Here is a 20,958-nt window from a genome sequence, read left to right as displayed (position 1 = left end):
CGAAATGAAAATTAATAGTACATTTTCCTTGGATGTTTGTCCATTATATGTGGAGTGAAGTTAGAAGCAATATGTTTTGGGCTGTGATATGTCTGCATCTGGTTTGTGACAGTCACATGACAGATGTTGAATCTTCACTTTTCTTAGAGAGACACCAGTTATACAGTGAATCTTCCTTGTCCGTGCCAGTGTCTTGCCATCTCAATCTGGCCTATTTCTGTTAAGTTAGGCGTGTCTTGAGTGACAACATTCTCCATCTGCAAGCTTTGCTGGCTTTGTCAACTTTTCTTGGCAAAACTTGTTGAAGTACCCTGCATTGATGATAACATACTCTTCACTTTGCACTGCTCTCTCTGCTGCTTGTTTTAGCACTCCCCCTTCTCCATCACATGGCACTTTGCCATGTCTAGAGCTGAACAAGTGGTGCTCTGTAGGAAAACGATGATCTTCTTTGCTGTATGACAAATCAACGAATGGTGTCTTCAATTTATATTTCTCAGCACATACATCCGTAAACTGCATGACTCTTTTGACAGACAACTTCCGCACATTAACCAAATGATCATGTACATGTAGAGCAATTTTTTGTTTCCCCTGGGTTGCTGGTGGGTGTGTGGTGGTAAAAGAAATTTGGTCAAAACTTGACCCTGCGAGCGCAAAGCCCTTTGCGGCATGGGTTGCTGGGCCCGCTGAAGGGCCTTGGAAAATTTGAATTCTAAACATTCTGTGGTGCAATTTGAGACATTTCCTGGCCACTTTCCTCGTACTTTTTGGGGGCAGTAGCTGTCAAGATTATAAGTTAAAGTTATATTGATTTGATCAAATATAAACAGACTCTTGTTTTCTTCCTTACTCAAACTTGTTGTAAGTGTTCTTATTCATTGGTACAACTGACTGACAAGTGAATTTGGAACTGAAAGGGATTTTACCAGTACATGATTGGCTTTTGCAAGATATGCCATCAATTTGCTGTAAGTTTCAAGCACTTCTAAATTCCACCACAAATGTTGCACTTGGCATTACTGCATTTGACCCTCCGGTTCGGATTTTTGGTGAAGAATGCCCGCACCATCTTTCAAAAATTTGTGCTGCAGTGAGCAAGTGAAAGATGAAATGATGAAGGGCTTGGTAAGCTATGGAATTCAAACCACTAAAAATGATCATGTTTGAATCTCCTACCTTGAATTCAGAAGAATATAGAGAATACGAGAAGGACTCCCACTCATTTGTGGCAGCTGTCGTCACTTCTTTGTTGCTACCTGGAGCCTTGGTTCTTGTGAGCAGCCACGTAGCCAGGGTTCCAATCTCCTGGAATCCATACTCTGCATCATTGATGAGCTCTGCAGCTTGGATTGGGTCAAATATCTTGTTAAATCACTCAATATCCTTGGAGTCGGGCAGCCTTTTCTTTATGTTTGCTGCCACGCTGTCCACAAAAGTAGTGGCAACCTGAAATATGGAAAATAAATAAGGATCATGAAGTGATTTCTTTGTAATTTAAATTGGTATTTGAATATAATCAAAGTTAACCACCGCTTTGCGAATTGATTGACTGTTTTTATTGAATCTAAGCTGATCAATGAAGCTTAGCCACTTCTCCTTACTGAACACAATTCCTGACTCATGTAGTTTTCCGTGTTGTCCGAGCCAGTTACATGTAGCGGTAGTTCTGTTCTTAGCATAGGGCGTGGTGGCAACTGCTTCACAGGTGATATGGTTGATGACACCTACAGAAAATTCCAAATGTTTATTTTATCAGGCCAAGCAAAAAAATTGTGTGTTTACAGTAACGGCCTGAAAAAAATCCAGGTAGGTAGGTAGGGAAATAATTTTATTTTGTATTTTTTTTTTCAGGGAAGAAAGTATTCTGTATTTATTCAGTGCACTCTTTGTACTTTAAAAAAAACAACGATGACACATGGCGGGTTTGTAGGCTTCGTGATGGTAAGAAGCTCACTAGGCCCTATGTAAATTAACTCTCAATGAGATACATGTAAAGTCAACTTGGGGTCACAAAATACTAAAATAAAAAAAAACGTTTTTCACTTACGGATGTACATCTGCTTCCGTCGCATATTTTGTAGGCGGGTTCTTTCTGATGGATTCTGAGTGATCAATGAGAGGAAAACAATGACATTAGATGTACTTGCTGGAAACGTATTACCAGGTCACACTGCTGAATACAACAGCAACAGGCAATGGGCAAAGTGAGCAGCATGCTTAGGGGAGAGATCCCAAATCCACACCAAAAATAGGCGAGATTACGTACAATAACACATTTGAAAAAGACTGTACAATTATTTTGGTACACTTCTCTAAATTAACGTTTTAAATTGATACACATTGGCATTTACTGAAGGTAGTTCACGTGGAATGCTTACGTACTGGTTGCAGAGCTTTGTGGTATAGGGTGTCTAAATCAAGCGCGACGGAAGAATTTTGAATGTGCCGGGGTTCAAAACTCTAGCCAGAGAATCATGGTGCTTCTGTCCTTCAGCAAGACACTTTCCTGCAATTGGTTCTCTCCATGCAGAAGCAATTTGGAAACTGGTGAGGGCAGTGATATGTTTGGTTTAATTAGCCCGAGGAGCTAAGACTTTTCAAGAAATGATGTGTGGGCCCTGATGAGCAGGGGTAATAGCTGTAGTGTCTGAAGCACCGTCTTTGATGATATTGGTAGTCGATCTTCATTGTCTTGAATGCCCTTTATTGACAAAAGACATTTTCAGAAGTACTTACTCTCTATAACAGCCCTCATCCGTAGAGACTTGAACGATCTCTTCCCACATTGTCCCGTCCAGTTAATTTGACGAGCGAGTCTGTTGGTAATGGTCTTATCAAAGATGAGGTTGAGGCAGTTGTATACGGTACTTCCACCGCAAGCTGCCCATGACACGACCTACAAATAATATTAAGCAGAGAATGAGCTCAAACACTATTTTTCCTTTGTGTCTTAAGTTTCTGGTAGCCCTTCGGAAGGTGATAACCCTCTGGTGGACAAATAAATATAGAACCCAAATCATTTAGAAATTTGGATGCATTTTCAAAAGAAAAACACATACTGTAGCCAAGAAAAAGTACATGAAAATGAAGTTTGGCTGTTGTATGAGCTTCTCGTACGTGTAAGAGACTTTAACTTAATCAAATTGATAAATAGCAATTTGAAAAATTTGATGCAATGATTTTCAAATGCACCAACACAGATTATACATTAAAAACAGTCTATCCATACCAGGTGCCTCTCTAGCTCCTTGTCTGTCTCCAGATTTTTTTTCTAGTGAAGTCAGTTCATCGAGTGTATCCATTGGAAATACCAAACCATCCGGCATTACAAACTCATCGTCCACTTGATTGGTCTCACTGAGTTGTCGAGACAGCTGATGGAGTTGCTTTTTAATGCTGCACATATCTGTTTTCAGCTCGGTCAAGAGCTTGACGATTAAGCACACAGTTGCTGAAATGTATTTAAAAAAAGGAATATAAATAAAAATTGGGTTTTCTGTATCTTGAGATCGGAGTAGTGTCTTGTCAGAGTCAAATACCCGGTAGGTATTGCATACCATTCTCTTGGTTGAGGGAGGTTGTTGCTGGTACGGGGGATATGGGTGTCCTGGCTGCAGTTTTTACTGTCCGTGTCTGAGCAGGTGTGGATGTCCGGGCTTGGTGGGTCGTAGTCAATGTCGATGGCTCCTCAGATGTCAAAAATAAGCATGCCTTGTGGAGTAGAGCCTTTCTGACCAGATGTCATCATTGAGAGAAGAGTTGGTAGAGGTGGAGGACGTGGCACTGATTCTTCATCAGTAACCATGTCTTCCTCCGAATCTGAGGTAACATATCTTCTGGTTTTCCTAAAATTCAAACATAAATATAAACGCAAGCATTCATATGCCATTTTCACCCAGGATTTAAGGGATCTATACACTAAACCGAAACTTACTTTCCAATTTGTTCAAAAGCTCAGTAGTATGCATTTTTTTGCATTGTGTTTCAATCCTTCCCTACCACGTAGACTTTTTTACATGAGATGCAAAGTACTACGTACATTGCTAATGCACATCAGGCAGGGCGAAACCTTTCATATAATGATCCCCAGCTGAATTTACATCATGAATGCCTTACCATTCACGAATACACGCACAGACATGGGCACAGTCAAATTACCACTTTTTCCTTTTGGAAGGACCGTCATCAGACTGCAGGTCAGAATCATCTTCAGCGTGTCAATAGTACCGTACTTGTGGTCTCTTGTACGAATCTAAAATAGCAACAACAAAAATTGTAATAAATTAGTTTGACAGTTTCTCTCTTCTGATTATTTAAGTGACATGGGGTGCTTTAATGGGCACCGAGACAGAATATATTCCTTGTTAATATTAGTCATGGGACCACATAATAGTCTTGGCATAAAGTACTGAAGATGAAGTTTAAGTGTAAATATTAAACATGTTTTTGGCGATGTACTCCTTTTTGGCCACAATGACCAAAATTTAAAAAAAAGAAAGAAATAAACTTACATTCTGCAGCTGTTAACAACTAACCTGTCTCGGACAATACTCTAATGGCATGAACTGTCCAGTCTGCCTCCGGCTTCTGGGCAGTTCGCACGGCTTTCTCAAGACGGACTGAGGACCTAACTGGAGGCCAGTAGCATTGTGTGTCACTCAACTTCCAACTGGTACAAATAACGGCCACTACGTCTTCATCTGTAAACACCACTACCGAGAACCCCATGCTGAAAGATGAAGAAGAATTTTACTGATTATCTCATCATTCTCCCATGGCACAGAGTTATTATTTTTGCTTTAACACAGGGATTGTTACCATCCAAATTACCCAAAACAATTTACCAGGGAAAATTCTAGCAACTACTGAACGCATAAACAAAATCTTACAATACTGTGGCGGACTTGGTCTTTGGACTCACACCCTTGCGTATTGTTTTTGAGCCCTATTATTCCCCGTTTGTTGAAAATATACCAACGGGCAAGGAATTGAGAACTACTCTGCCTTATACATGGTACACAGTTTGCAAATAAATGTGGAACACACAACCGAGTTAGAAACAACAACTCACATCTGGTTTATTTCTGGTGTTGAAATATGATCAGTGTATGGGTACGACAATATACCGGTATGAGGTTTAAATAATGAGGTTTGCTATATGACACGCCATAAACTTATCTCTTACATGAGGTTTGTGCCAAGACTGAGGGTTAATTCAACAACTTTATGTAAATTAGTAAACCTCTGTCAATAATTCCAGGAAGTAAACCTCACAGAGTGGAGGGTTATTTTCCCTACCAAACCTCTCAAATGTACCTCTAATAATCAGCTCACGTTGCAACAGTGGGCCCCAGGTTAGTTTATTCCCACTAACCTTAACCAACTTGTGGACCGATAAGGTCGGGGAGCTCTCGGTAAACCTCTAGGGTCAAAGACAATAGATCACACGGACTAAACCTCGACACAAAGTTACCGAAACGGCAACCGTATTTCCCAATCTGCCTACTGATCTTTCAGCCTTATCTAACCCAACAACTACACGAGATCCACTCTACCCAAACACCACACACTCCCCTGCAATTTAATGTTTCACAGCTCTGCCAGTCCCTAAGCAATTATGCTCCGCTATAACTTCCTTATCCCTGGTAAATAATACTGCTGACGGCGGCCGGCAACACACAAAGCACTTCACAGCTACAGGAGGAACGGGTCAGCTTCAGCTCTGCAATCACAACCTCTCGTCCCGGACTGAGGTTGTGCAGTTCAAGAGTATAAACCTCTCGATTGAACCACGTTGCTCTGACTCACATACGATGTTTACTCATCGATGGCTGGATTGCAACTGACGAAAAACTTACAGTTTGTGCGTGTTTGAGGGCGCACTTTGCCTCTTTACAATTAAAGGAATGAGGTTCGCCATCCAGGGGAAACACTGATTTTACTTCAAATTTTACCAAATCGCCCCTTGATATTCTTTGATTAACTACATAACTTCGCAAGTTTTCAAATTCATCCATTACAATGTTGACCTTTGCTTCCAACTGTGACGTTATCAAACCGGAAGTTAGGTGTTATTAATACATACACTTATGTTTTCTATAATTTCATACGTTATTTAACCTCACAATGATTATTTATCCACTCCAAACTAAATCAGTATTTACTGTCTGTTTTTTTTATTGACGTCATCCAACGTGTGTGCATAGAATGTTTACTGAAATTCATCACACCATTAAAGATACATTATAAAACAAAAATATTTGACTGTACTGGAAAGGATTAATTTCGTAATCTTTTGTTCTTACATATATTAACATATTCATAACTTACAACGTCTCCAGTCATTTTTATTATTTCTAAAACAGGCAACAGGAAAAATGGTATGAAAAAGCCATTGTGTCATATAGTGTATGAGTACATTTTGTTTGTGGTGCCTATACATCACCAACTATACATTACCGCTACTTTTTAAATATTTTAACAATGTGACAATGTACATGGATCAATTAACTGACAATAATAATGTATGTTGTCACGGATATGGCACACTGATGAATGGCCATTGAAATCATCTTCGCATCACATTCAATTTGATAAGCTGTACATCAACTGGCTTCATTTAATATACTAACATACACACCTTGATTATCTTCTTTTTCTTCTTCGGCAATCCCTCTATTGAGTAAAATGTCTCTTTGGTCACTGTAAAGAAATGCCTGTGTCAAAACGAACTTGTAAACGGCTTCAAACTCCTTTATTTGGGTTCAGCTGGGTTCGAAATCTATGAAGATACAAACATAATCTTAGAATGAGTAAACATAAACAAATAATACTAAAAAGCCTCTAATAACACGTCAAATGACGAGCACCTTTAACAGTAATAACGAGTAAATTCTCAATCAAGCGCAAGTCTACATGCTAAATAATTATCTGTAATATCAAGTGACTAATCTAATATGAAATCTCAAATCTTCAGTGAAATAAAAGTTTATGCAGTAAATTATGCAATATATCTGGCAATAATAAAAGGAAAACAAAGTCTGAAACTTACACTATTTTGCGACCGATAGAAGAAAAACACAGGAATCTTTGGTGTTAATCAATCAGATGTGTTACAGAAGAATATGCAGTCTCTAGGTTCATATAATTCTCCCTATAGGCCTAAATATATGCAATTCAATACTGGTCTTCACTTATTCACAACAAATCAAAGGAAAAATATTTACATGCTCTCTTCCTTTGTTCTAAAGTCACATGGAAAATTAGTGCTTGTGATGTGGCAAGAATGGTCTGGTTTCCTGACCACGAGAGATCTAAGAGTGTGTGTGTGCCAGGCACCATACTAAAGCGAATAAAACAATGGAGGGCGCTATGCACAAATAATGGTCTAAGATGTTAGAATAGTCTAAGATGCTAAAAGCAAGAAATCTAAGTTTAACTTTAAATCTTACAGTCACTGTTCATAAACTCACTAGAGTTCATTCTTATGCAATGTTCATTTCACATGAGTTCGTTGATGACTGTGGAGCCCATTTCTCATAAGGCACGTACGAAGACAGACGGGGCATCTGAACTCTGTGCATAGATGTTGGAGCTGTGCTGACACTGACAGCCTGTTGTCTCGCTTGATTGTAACTTCGTCATTGCTTACGTCTTCAAACGGTGTCGCCATGTTTTCCATTGCCTCTGCAGCTACATTGTCTTTGCTGCCCCTCCTGTAATGATAACTATCGTATGCTTAACACCATATTGATGATAGGAAATTTTAACACTTTTCCTTCATTTGCTACTGCATTAACGAAGAAAAAGACCATCTATGATTGTGCCTTCTTTTTCCTCTTGTTGGGACTACAACATTTAATTTTTTGATATGGATTATACTTGTATCAATCATTTGAAACATTTGAAACAAACACACCATGAGTGTCATTAACATAACACAACATTTGCCAATGAATACAAGGTTTGAGGAAACACCATGTGGGAATAATTTCTCAAACTAAGAGAATGGTTCTGAAAAGAACCAGAGGTATAAACTTGACGAAAAGGACTCCCACTCACTTGTGGCAGCTGTCGTCACTTCTTTGTGGCTGCCTGGAGCCTTGGTTCTTGTGAGCAGCCACATAGCAAGGATTTCAATATCCGGGAATCCATACTCTGCATCATTGATGCGCTACTTGGTCACTGTTCATAGAAGATGAGTTCATTCATGTGCAACATTCCTTTCACATGAGTTCTTTGATGACTGTGGAGCCCATTTCTCAAAAGGCACGTACGGAGACAGACGGTGCATCTGAACTCTGTGCATAGATGTTGGAGCTGTGCTGACAGCCTGTTGTCTCGCTTGATTGTAACTTTGTCATCGCTTACGTCTTCAAACGGTGTCGCCATGTTTTCCATTGCCTCTGCAGCTACATTTTCTTTGCTTCCCCCTCCTGTAATGATAACTTTTGTATGCTTAACACCATACTGATGATAACAATTCTTAACACTTTTCCTTCATTTGCTGCTGCATTAATGAAGAAAAAGACCCCCTATGAGACCAAAGACAAGTTCTTTCAAGACTTACCGCAGAACTGTTCCTATCAGAACAAAAAAAACTACTTAGTGAAAGTTGATAATAAACAGGACAAGTTTGTTTCAGAACTAAATATCTACTGAGCGACAGTAGTTATAGCCACATGGTGTTACCGCAAACCGAAACGACACCGATACTCTACCATGCAAAGCCTCAAATCTTATAGCATTAAAAATTAGTATCATATTTAATCAGCTCACATATTTACCATTGCAATATAATGGTCCACATGGCATACACCATAAATAGTGGCAGCCATGCGGAGGAACAAGGAGTACTCTTCTGTTCCCTGACACGGCAAACTGAGAGAATGGCATAAGCAGTTGCCATCCCCACTGCTCATCAGAGCAACAAAGCCAGCAGGCAGTTGTCTCAGTTTTGTTTGCCTGTTAAAAGGAATACAGAAAGAAACCATCACTTCACACCAAGATCATTTGTCAATGAACAGTTGCAGCCACAGATGTTTTTTTGGCCCAAATATCAATGCTGAAATAAAAACAATATCATCCAAATTTCACACATTAATTACCACAAATACTACATGTACCTAGCTTCTAAATCCCACAGCAATGCAGACTACAACTCATCACCATGGAGTTGGCAGATATTGTGTGCTACTGTGGAGTGGGCCGTCAACGCATTATGGGAAAGTTTTTTATTGTAAGACAAATTGGGACCAGAATCATACATCCATGCATGTCACCCGCCTCAGACTATATAGAGCCTTGGGAAATTGACTGCTTAGCCCATCACTGCCAGGTTGTTTTCAGTTGTCGTTATTATTGTCATTATTATCTCCAGACTTAGTTCCTTGTATTATCCGTACGCTTGGTAAGTTACGCAGAAAGTCATGTTACCCACGATTGTATACAAAAACTATGTGCAGCTGAGGGAGCATGGTGTTTTCTTGAAGTGCTGCAGTGCTTTGCTTTCAAAAGTGTTGAGATACGTAATTAGTGTATTTATGCAGTATATGTTTCAGATTGAAATTAAAGAATTAAGAATGAAACTGACTGACAACGTACCAAATTGGGCAAGGAACCCCTGATGAAAGAGATTAATGTCAAGAACGGTACGCGTAAGTAACATTATTAGCTGGTAATCATCTGCAATGCACGCATGCGCATGTACAAAGGTGACAAAACCAGTCATTCAGGAGTGGACTGTTGACAATAGAGGGAGCACTTCAGCTATTGCAATTAAATCATCGGAATCGGGACAGATAAAATGAACTTAAAATTTTAGCGGGAATTTGGGGCGATTTATTTTATTATAAAAAAAGATGACATTTATTGAAAGATCCTCTCAAAGGGCATTGGTTGATTTTATTCTTCTTTTTACAAAGTTTCTTGTGGCTTGGGCTGGGTAATTTGAAGGTTTAATGTGTCGTCCAGGAACCAGCACAAAAAGAGGCAGATGTTTTTACCTTGGACAAACAATCAGGATTTGCGTAATAATTTGTATTACTCTGTTTAAGCAATTTTTTTCGGATGGGTGGGGGTCTTTTTTAAAACATTGTTATTCTGTTTTGGGGGGCAGATTGGCAGGGTAAGGATGATTTCTCATGAAATCAAAGCTTGTATTAAAAGCCTTTTTTCCTCTCATAGAAATCTGTACAAAAACACTGGGACTGGTGAAATATGCTGGTCTAAAATAAAAACATAATATACTGCCACAGAAACAACAGTGTGACAACCAGCTAAAAAAGTGAATTATTGTAGATACTCACGCATAGTTAATCCTACAGTCCATTGGAAGCTAGGAAGCATCTGTTAACTGCACGGCCATTGGTGGTGGCAGACTGCTGTACAGACACTGACACAATGTTTCTAATTCTTGCCAACTGCATCTACTCAGCCTGCCTAGCACAGCTCCATAATTTCCAGTCTGAGCTCATGAAAAGATTACAAAATCCCAAAACATGTTTAGATCAGCCTGAGGTGGGTAAAGCAGTGAGTTGTGCAAAGTAATTCATTACAGAAACCAGTTAAGTATTTTATGACTGACAAATATTCCAAGATAAACATTCCATTTGGTTTGGAGGCATGCAAGGACTCATTTACAACTATTTTACAAACCAGTTGGCATCACCAAAACTAATGCTGGAAATGCATAATCCAAGTTAGATTCAATCAAAAATGGTCATGTTGAACTCTGAGCACACCTTCAAATCTGCTAGTGCTTGATCTTCATTTGGTGGCTCATTTGGTATTTCCGTTCGTGTAGTTGGGCTGTCAGGTTTTCCAGACTCCTTAGCCTGATGACTGGCATAGGCATCATACACACAACTCAGCTGGGAAACTTTCAATCTCTAGAGCTGCTGGGAGCCTGTAGGTGCGCTGAAGCGCTCTAGGGGGCTGGTCATGAATGATGCAACGGATTCTTACTGATTACAGGCATTTATTGAATCACCGTGAAAACTGAAAGAAGATAGATACAGATAGAGTTCAATGAGCACCAATTAATTAGAGAATTACAATGAAATCAATTGACTATATAAACAACCACTCAAATGAAATGAATAAATGTGAGCGTATATATACTCTCCCAACCAGTACGACGTGTCTGCGCTCTAACAAAATACTGAGATAGGCATTAATATAAAGTAGCTAATATAAAGTGATTGAAATAGCAAATATCATACCGTTTACGCCTTCAGACCAGCGTACATGTATATGAGGCTGTGGTATATCGGCAGGATACTCTGTGGCCCAAGCTGAATGAGAATACAAATAACAAAACTCTTAAATGTCCTAGATCTATTATAATACCAAAGGACTAAGAAATAATAAGAAATAACGTAAGGTATATGGCTCATTTGTATAACATAACAGAAAGGAGCACTTTCTTACCTAAAGCAGTCGATTAGATGAAGAAATAAGTAGCTAGCGATTACGTAACACTCTTATGTAGGATCATGAAGTGAAAGTGAAAGTAACGTACACGAACGCGCATCATATGGAATGTTCAGTGTGCGCATCGTAAAACAACCTGCGCGCATATTTGGAGGCAAGCCCGCGCGCGCATGCTTAAAGGTAAGCCCGCGCGCACTCAACCTGTCACTTACAGAGCCTTCAAAACACAAAAATACTCTTGGCTGAAAGGACATATTGATAAAGATCAAGGAAAAATACACTTTGCTGTCGCACCACTTTCCAAACTTTGTTGTTAATAGGCCTAAGTACTAAACAGAAATATAAAAGAAAGAAAGAAAGAAAATGTCACCTCAGGTTAACAGTTTTTGAACTGATGGTTTAAAACGTTGAAAGTACATGTAATTTTAAAATTTTTAAAAACACAAATAAATACCCCTGAAGAAGAACATTCAATGATATTTATAATAACTTTTAAGCCCAACACTTTATATTTATAGCAACTGCCAAAAGGCCAATTTTTTTCACAGCAGGTGACTGTTTCAATGTTTCTGATTATGATGGGTGCTAAATACTGACGATTTTCGTGATAATAACATGCATATTGTGACACAATGCATGCACTTGTGACTATATAAGGCAAAGGGTCACTCAGTCGTTACAATCTTACAACATTATGACATTATGGCATATAACAATCCATGCCATTCCCTAAGACAATACATTTGTTGAGATTATTCCCATGCATACTATTAATTACCTGATACCCAATTGGGTGATTGGAATGGAATTCCCGGAGGCCACCAGCATGGTTTGTTCTTGTGACTAGTCCAGAATCCTTTCTCATCTGCAATGCACAATGTCAAATGAAATTATCATTATGCAAAATTAATTGTTTTACTCTTTGTTTTTTCAAGATGAAAACAAAAGTAATTTATAGTTGTTATTATACTTATTATTATTATTCTGGTTTATAAAAATCCAATGTCTTGCAGCCTTGCGGCCGAATTGCACATGGTTACAAAGATAAAACATAGAGGACAGTAATTAAAAGTGGACACAATACGTAATATTAACTTCAACATTAAAGTTAAAATTTCAACCAAAATTAATAAAAATTGGCAATACAAAATCTGGCGATTAGGACTTACACAAGGAAACCACTCTGAAACATACTACATGTATACAGGTTGATTTGGCCAGTCTTACTGAGAATTTTAAACATTGATGTAGTAAGGGATGGGGCAATTTTTAAAACGATGAGTTTTTGTCCGAAGGGTAGTAATGCTCTTAGAATTCCGTAGATTTCTACCATGGCTTTCAAATCGGGAAGGAGGGAATAAAGACTCGGTGTGAGGGTTGCACTGAATGTTTTTTGCAAAGCTAAGACAATGATCTTCCCTCCTACTGGCTAATGTGTCAAGTCTAAGAGTTCTATAAGCATCATCATAATGATCTTAACCGTCCAAATGCTTTGCCGAATGATCATGATTTTTGGATAGGCCTATCTAGACCTCTGAAGGTACCGAATTTAACTATTTTGTGCTATTTAGCAGTCATTTCTTTAGCTGGGTTGATTTTCTGCTGACAAATACTTTCAATCTTTAATTGATTTTCGGCTCCCCTAGCAACGGGACCTTACGTTCACATACATGACAAAATTGACATACCACATGTGGGATGTGTGACGGTATTAGGGAGGTTCCGCAAGCGAACGGATATGCTTACACTTACGTTAAGCTATCCGTATCCGTTTTTTACTTACGTGTAGCGAGCGAGATATGCGTGTCGTCTGCACGTATGACGTCATACGCCACTCACTATCCGCTAAACGTGCAGACGACCGGCATATCTCGCTCGCTACACGTAAGTAAAAACTGATACGGATAGCTTAACGTAAGTGTAAGCATATCCGTTCGCTTGCGTGTAAGCGTATCCGTTCGCTTGCGAAACCTCCCTAATATGGAGGTAGTCCAGTATTTCCGTCGCATTTATGGGACTAGGGCCCCCCCCCCACACACCATGTTCACTATCGTCAGTCCACCTAAAATGACGAGGATATATTTGGACGCACTTGCATTCAATTTGCATTGGGCAACGCGCACGCGTTGCAAGCGTTACCTGCGCCAAAGATGGGGACTCTTGGATACACGATCGCCAATTTCCGGATGCCACTGTTTTTGAATTTGGGATAAAATTTCATGACATGAAACCGAAATTGTTCACAGAGGTTAAAACTTAAGTACCCATGATGAAGTTCGTCATTTAGGCTAGGGCCTAGGCCTTTGTCAACAAAGAAGTTTGGCAGCACCGATGTGGAAAGTCGGGGTAAACGTCGAATTGCGCCACGTTAGGGAACACCACGTTCAATGACGTTAATAAAAATAATATTAATAGCCACTAATAACACTATGAGTATGACTATGACTAAGCCTAGCCTAGGCCTATACTAAATTAAATAGCTCGTTTTTTGGCGATCGGGTAGTGTAGGGTATAGGGCCCGGTTCCTAGGCCTATAAGGGAACAAAATCCACTTTATTAGACCGACTAAACTAGTTGGTGATATTCTCAATAAACAGGTATTTTATAGATACAGGGCAGGGCTTTGATTTTTTAAGGGAAATTTGGGGGTGAAATGACGATGACAGTGCGGCGCCAACCATGTGCCAACACGCAACCCCAAACTAAAGATGGTGATCACCGCGCGATGTACCGTGACTAGGTGTTACTAGAATTGACCTTTTGATTGTAAAGGTGGTTTTTGCGCAATAAAAAAACATTTTTGACTCTAATTTGATCAAAACAAAACAGGCCCTACACTACACGATCCCCCGTTTTTTGTATGGTGGTCAAACTCGTTCTTCAATCTCAGAAAAAGGTTTTTATGCAGCTGCTCCAAACCTCTGGAATAATCTTCCTTATGAAATCCGTCATGCCACTTCCCTCACTGATTTCAAAACATTGCTGAAAACACATCTCTTCCAGACTTAATTGTCCCATAGGTTGTTATTATTTCCTTTCATCATTTTGTATCATACACTTTAATTGTTTTCTTGTGTAAAGCGTTGTGATACCAGTTTGTGTAAGAACGCTATATAACTAACTAATATATCTAACGACTGGTCATCAAGTCTACTTCTAAAACATTTTCTCGCATGAATATGAACATCTGTGCCAAGTTTCACGCTTTTATGCAAAAGTGCACAATTTTTTCAAATATCCGCTGGACTATATTCCGTTTTTGAAAGTCTTCCTCAGTCGTCTGCATAATAACTAGGAATGCATTGGGCCAGTGTTCTGGAGTGCTGGTCACTTCTGTTTGCTGTGCCTTGCAGTCAACTTTAATGTACTTAATTGTGGGGAACACATCCACGATACTGAATAATGTACTACATGTAGCTGGTTCGACTTCCTGTCATAGTCTATTTTCGGACGTTGATGAACAAGAAGCATTGATATTAGGAGGATTATTTGCTGGCCCATGGACGTGGGGGTCAATAGAATCATCAATAAATGTCTTGCTGATATCTACAAGTACATGTATGTTGATCAATTTCAGCTGAGCTGGTAGATGGAGGCACTTCTCAATTTTAAACTGAACAATTTTGACACTTGGCCGTCGGACGCCATGTTGAATTCAAAATCATGACATTATTATGACAAGTAGAAACTTGTCCACGTACACGTGCGCTAATAAAGCGTAGGCCATTGTGATATGAAAATCAGACCCTTTGTCAAGTTGGAAAAACAGATCCCTACTCTGAAATAGTTGGAATGTTATTTTCAGGCGCTTGTGAACTTCCCCCATTATGACCACTGCTGCAGCAAACTGGAAGTTGGAAAGCCATTTGTGAAGTCTTTTGGTGACTGGGTCTTCAATTGCCTGCCGCATATGCACTCTTTTGATGAACACATCCTTGAGCCATCTAGATGAAGGATGGGGAAGGCCTGTTGTTCTCTCTGTAACAGGGAATTGGGTATATCATAGCATATATCCAGGCTTGCCATCTCTGGCATAGTGGCCAACTTCCTGCCAGTATTCGGTTACTGCCTCTGCCAGACCCCAATGGTAGACTCGTCTCACATCTGGGATGTTTATACCCATTCCAAATGCTACAGTGGCCACCCCATCACCTCACCCTCTTTTGACGTTCCAAGTCCAGGGTAGAATGGTACAAATCAGCCACTCTTTGGCCAGGGGGTTGGCCAGGAGGCGTTTGCGGATGGTTTAGTTAGGAGGCCATCTTACACCATATCTTCATGTCTACGTCTTGCTCTTCTCCATCATATAGCTCAACTGAATCGATTGGGAAAAATAAATCCAGTTTGATACAAATTGTTTCCCCCGGATTCTTTTTTGCATTGGTGCTTTGAGAAGGTATACACTGTCATTATATAAAAACAGTGTGATCTTTCGGAGATAAAATGATATATTGTAAAGACTTTAATGTACAATAATTATTTCAGAGTTGTACGCATCGATATGTAAATCAGCCTATTTCTGCACTAAAGGACCTAATAAATATTTGTGAAGCTCTCCTGGTTTGCGGACACGTTTGTAGAAGTCCTCGTTGAGTCGAGACTTGTGGATGCTCTCGGGTGGAGCATACATTGTTGCCTTGCTGTTCCGTCCATCTCTTCCTCCATGTCCGACTTCTTGCCAATAGTTCAGGATTGAACTTTGGAGTTCCAGTGTACAATGAACTCCACATCAGCTACGTCCATTCCCAGCCCAAAGGTGACACATTGCTATCAGCAGACATCATGGACCCTCACTGCGATTGAAGGAATCAACAATCGAAACCTCTGCCTCTTTCCCTACACCATGATAGAATGTCTCTGCCAAACGTTGATTGGGTTTACTAGAAGAACTTGTGAACATCTTTTTGACTCCATTTGTGTCAAAAAAATTGTCATATGGTAGTGTAACTCTCCTTACAACCGAGTGGTTCCACTAAAAACATATTTGGGTGGAGCGAAGTTTCTGTTTGTCTCAATAATATCAAATGTTTTATTTATAGCACAAATATGAGACAATATATGTACAAATGATCAGGTATTTACAAAAAGAATTATAGTAGGAACTTTGGGTATGTAGAACGGAACTTTGTTGGGTATATAAAACGACAGTCAAAAAGGGAAAATAGGCTAGTGAACTGTCACTCCAAGGATAGTATCTGAAATGCATAAAAACAATAAATGACTAATGAATTATGGGAATAACTTCCAGATCCAAATACATTATTAACAATATTCAATTCAAAGTAATTTGGGAAAAACTGTTTTCCTTATTTGTAAATCAAAACACTTTTTATAAATGCATCAGTAAAGGAACAAACTGTGGCATAAAATGACTGTTGCCCAAACAGAAGAATTATATAAATGGCAATTATGCAAGAATATGAATATTTTATATACATGTAGTGCAATTTTAAATCCGAAAATAGAAATGAATTATTCACCAAGTTATGTTATAAAATAATGAAGTAAGAATATATACCATGCCCTAATAACAATCCCGAATGATCATATAACCGATAGTTTTGGGAAAATGGGAAAGTCTATTTCAAATGATAAATGTGAACATAAATATTATAACAACACTAAAATTTAAGTTAAAGTTTGCATACTCGTGTTGCTCAGAAGTTACCAATTTGTTTTTGTTTCAAAAGGAAAAATGGAGATTCACAAAAATAAAGTACCTGATAACATTGTTTTCCGGAATTGCCGAAAACATATTAAAATAGTAGGAAATTGTGGTTAAATAAATCGACGGTGTTTACACGAAATGTTCGAAGTATAAAATATAGTCAACAGAAAATCCTTTTTGCCATGCCACTCATGCAGGAATTAAATAGAGATTCATTAGGGAAAAAACTGATTCTCAAAAATACTTGCAAATGACGACATTAGGTTTATTTCTAAAGTTACTAATCAGTCGTGATCACAAGACAAATTTCCGGCCGTGTCCGTTTTGACGGCCTTAAATTCTGGCAATTGCTCTCGGGTGGAGCATACATTGTTGCCTTGCTGTTCCGTCCATCTCTTCCTCCATGTCCGACTTCTTGCCAATAGTTCAGGATTGAACTTTGGAGTTCCAGTGTACAATGAACTCCACATCAGCTACGTCCATTCCCAGCCCAAAGGTGACACATTGCTATCAGCAGACATCATGGACCCTCACTGCGATTGAAGGAATCAACAATCGAAACCTCTGCCTCTTTCCCTACACCATGATAGAATGTCTCTGCCAAACGTTGATTGGGTTTACTAGAAGAACTTGTGAACATCTTTTTGACTCCATTTGTGTCAAAAAAATTGTCATATGGTAGTGTAACTCTCCTTACAACCGAGTGGTTCCACTAAAAACATATTTGGGTGGAGCGAAGTTTCTGTTTGTCTCAATAATATCAAATGTTTTATTTATAGCACAAATATGAGACAATATATGTACAAATGATCAGGTATTTACAAAAAGAATTATAGTAGGAACTTTGGGTATGTAGAACGGAACTTTGTTGGGTATATAAAACGACAGTCAAAAAGGGAAAATAGGCTAGTGAACTGTCACTCCAAGGATAGTATCTGAAATGCATAAAAACAATAAATGACTAATGAATTATGGGAATAACTTCCAGATCCAAATACATTATTAACAATATTCAATTCAAAGTAATTTGGGAAAAACTGTTTTCCTTATTTGTAAATCAAAACACTTTTTATAAATGCATCAGTAAAGGAACAAACTGTGGCATAAAATGACTGTTGCCCAAACAGAAGAATTATATAAATGGCAATTATGCAAGAATATGAATATTTTATATACATGTAGTGCAATTTTAAATCCGAAAATAGAAATGAATTATTCACCAAGTTATGTTATAAAATAATGAAGTAAGAATATATACCATGCCCTAATAACAATCCCGAATGATCATATAACCGATAGTTTTGGGAAAATGGGAAAGTCTATTTCAAATGATAAATGTGAACATAAATATTATAGCAACACTAAAATTTAAGTTAAAGTTTGCATACTCGTGTTGCTCAGAAGTTACCAATTTGTTTTTGTTTCAAAAGGAAAAATGGAGATTCACAAAAATAAAGTACCTGATAACATTGTTTTCCGGAATTGCCGAAAACATATTAAAATAGTAGGAAATTGTGGTTAAATAAATCGACGGTGTTTACACGAAATGTTCGAAGTATAAAATATAGTCAACAGAAAATCCTTTTTGCCATGCCACTCATGCAGGAATTAAATAGAGATTCATTAGGGAAAAAACTGATTCTCAAAAATACTTGCAAATGACGACATTAGGTTTATTTCTAAAGTTACTAATCAGTCGTGATCACAAGACAAATTTCCGGCCGTGTCCGTTTTGACGGCCTTAAATTCTGGCAATAAACAAAGCATACAAAAGACCAGAATGTTGCATAAATAATGGCATAAAAAGATTCGGGCTTAAAAAGGTTTTAGGCATAATAAGTGAAATATCAGACGAGGGATTTACTCACCACTTGGGATGGTCTACGTTCATGCCTTCTCCGTGTCCGATGTCAAAATCGAAGATCAGCAGTTAAAATATTTGCGTTAAAATATTTGTGTCCAACACGGTTGAGTCTTCCACATCAGACTTGTCTGCTTCTTCCCCGGTTATAATGTTGGCCTTGACGAAACCGTTGACGATGGTAGTCGGTTTGACAGCTTTCCAGGCGTTCAGGACCCAGCTGCAGACTTCGGCATGAGTTGCTCGCAGCATCTTGCCGGTCTTGGTGTAGGTGTGCAAGCCCTCCGCCATCCATGCCTCCCACGTTGCCCTGATGTGAAGCTTGAACACGCGGTTGACCGAGATGTCCAACGGCTGAAGTTTCTTGGTTAGGCCACCAGGGATGACGGCAAAGATCTTGAACATCTTCCTGATGTCCTCGTCCTTGTGAGCCGTCATTGAGTCCAGGACTAGCATGGACTTCTTGCTGAAGAAGGCACCGGGTGGCCCACCGAAGCACTGTTCAGCCCAGTCGTTCATCACGTCCATGTTCATCCAGCCTGTAAGATAAAAAAAATCCAAAAAACAAAACGAAAACGATAAATAAAATGCACAACTGGAAAAGTGAGCAAAGATGTAGGGGTGGGTAGAAAGATGTGGGGGCGGGGAGAAAGATGTAGATGTGGGTAGAAAGGGAGCTGAAAGAGTGAGGCCATTCCTCAATAGTACCTTTCTTATTGCAGATGATGACGACACCAGCAAGCAGCACCTCCTTCGGCATAGTTATGCGCCTGAAGATCACCATTGGCTTCAACTTCCTGTCGCTGGCCATGCTGGCAAGAACGACGGTGAGACTCATCTTCTCGTGACCCATTGTAGTTATGGTCACCGTAGAGGCTCCTTTCTCGGTGACTGTTCGGGTCATCGGCGCGTCGAATGTCATTGGCACCTCATCCATGTTGACGATCTTGTCGTTCGTTAATGCCAGCCTTATGATGTTCCAGTCCTTGAAGTTGGCCATCAGCTCCTCCCAGTTCGCCGGAAGTCGCTGACCAAAGATAGTTCTAGTTCGTACCGCCAACCTGTTTCTCTGCATGAAGCGATGGCACCAGGCTGGACCGCCGATGAAGTCAGTGATCCCGCGATCTTTTGCCATCTCCTTGGCTCTTGCCCTGATGATGACGGTACTCAAACCAACAGATCCTCCTCCAACTGAGGCCATTGTGCTTTCTCACTCCTACACACTTTCATCTTGGCAGGTAGCTTGGCCAGCAGTCCCCTATCTCTTTTCCACTGCCATACGGTATTTTTTCACTCCCCCAGATTCGGCATGGCCCAAGACTGCAACGTGGGATTCTTCTGTAGAAGCAGCCACAAAGACACTGTAAGACGAGCTCTATGCAAGGAATGCCTCATATTTTATTTTGCTTGAAAGTTACCAAAGACAGATAAAAAACAGTCCTTTTCAGGGCTACCAAAAAACATAAAAGAGATATGGTCATTCGCACTGCGATAGTTCCTGTGTAAAATCTTAATACAAGAATGAAATAAAAGAAAAGTGAAAACACTGTACAATAATTAGTTGCCTCACGCTTCTCTAGGGGAAAAAGGTAGGTACCTCTTCGTTTTTAAATATAACCCCTCCATGGTATAATGCACTTTATCAAGAAAAGCCCTGCCAGTATATAATACGTATCTGTTTTATTCCCGCTCCAATTACCCTTTGAAAAGAAAGCCCAAACACCCATTTCATTCAAACCGTTCTCGGATTGTCATTGAGGGTGTTGCATTCCATTGTGCCGCTATCAAAACTTGCTAAAAAATCAACAAAATGATCTCTCTGTGGCGATGTGCCGACAATGCCGACCGTGACTGCCTATGCGTGTGCGTCCTGCCCGCCCCGCTTGCAGCGGCAGTGCTTAACGTACTATAGTGCGGCTAAATGGTGCGGCTTATACGATGGTACGGCTTATACGTTGACACCTGAATCTTATTCTGAAGATTTTGGTGCACT

At 39.4% G+C, this 20,958-nt stretch overlaps 1 long non-coding RNA gene across 1 annotated transcript; it reads right to left on the bottom strand.

Annotated features, from left to right (window-relative positions):
- Positions 1-1,919: 1,919 nt before the first annotated feature.
- LOC119727344 lies at positions 1,920-4,018 on the bottom strand. Its single transcript, XR_005270940.1, has 3 exons — positions 3,233-4,018; positions 2,740-2,899; positions 1,920-2,105 (listed from the first exon to the last, which is right to left on the bottom strand). It is a non-coding gene; the product is annotated as an uncharacterized LOC119727344 (long non-coding RNA).
- Between the last annotated feature and the right edge of the window lie 16,940 nt (positions 4,019-20,958).

Source organism: Patiria miniata, unplaced genomic scaffold (genome assembly GCF_015706575.1).
Source record: "Patiria miniata isolate m_02_andy unplaced genomic scaffold, ASM1570657v1 HiC_scaffold_20, whole genome shotgun sequence".
NCBI lineage: Eukaryota > Metazoa > Echinodermata > Asteroidea > Valvatida > Asterinidae > Patiria > Patiria miniata.
The sequence above is the reverse complement of the archived record's forward strand: the minus strand, read 5'-3'. Positions and strand labels throughout refer to the sequence as shown.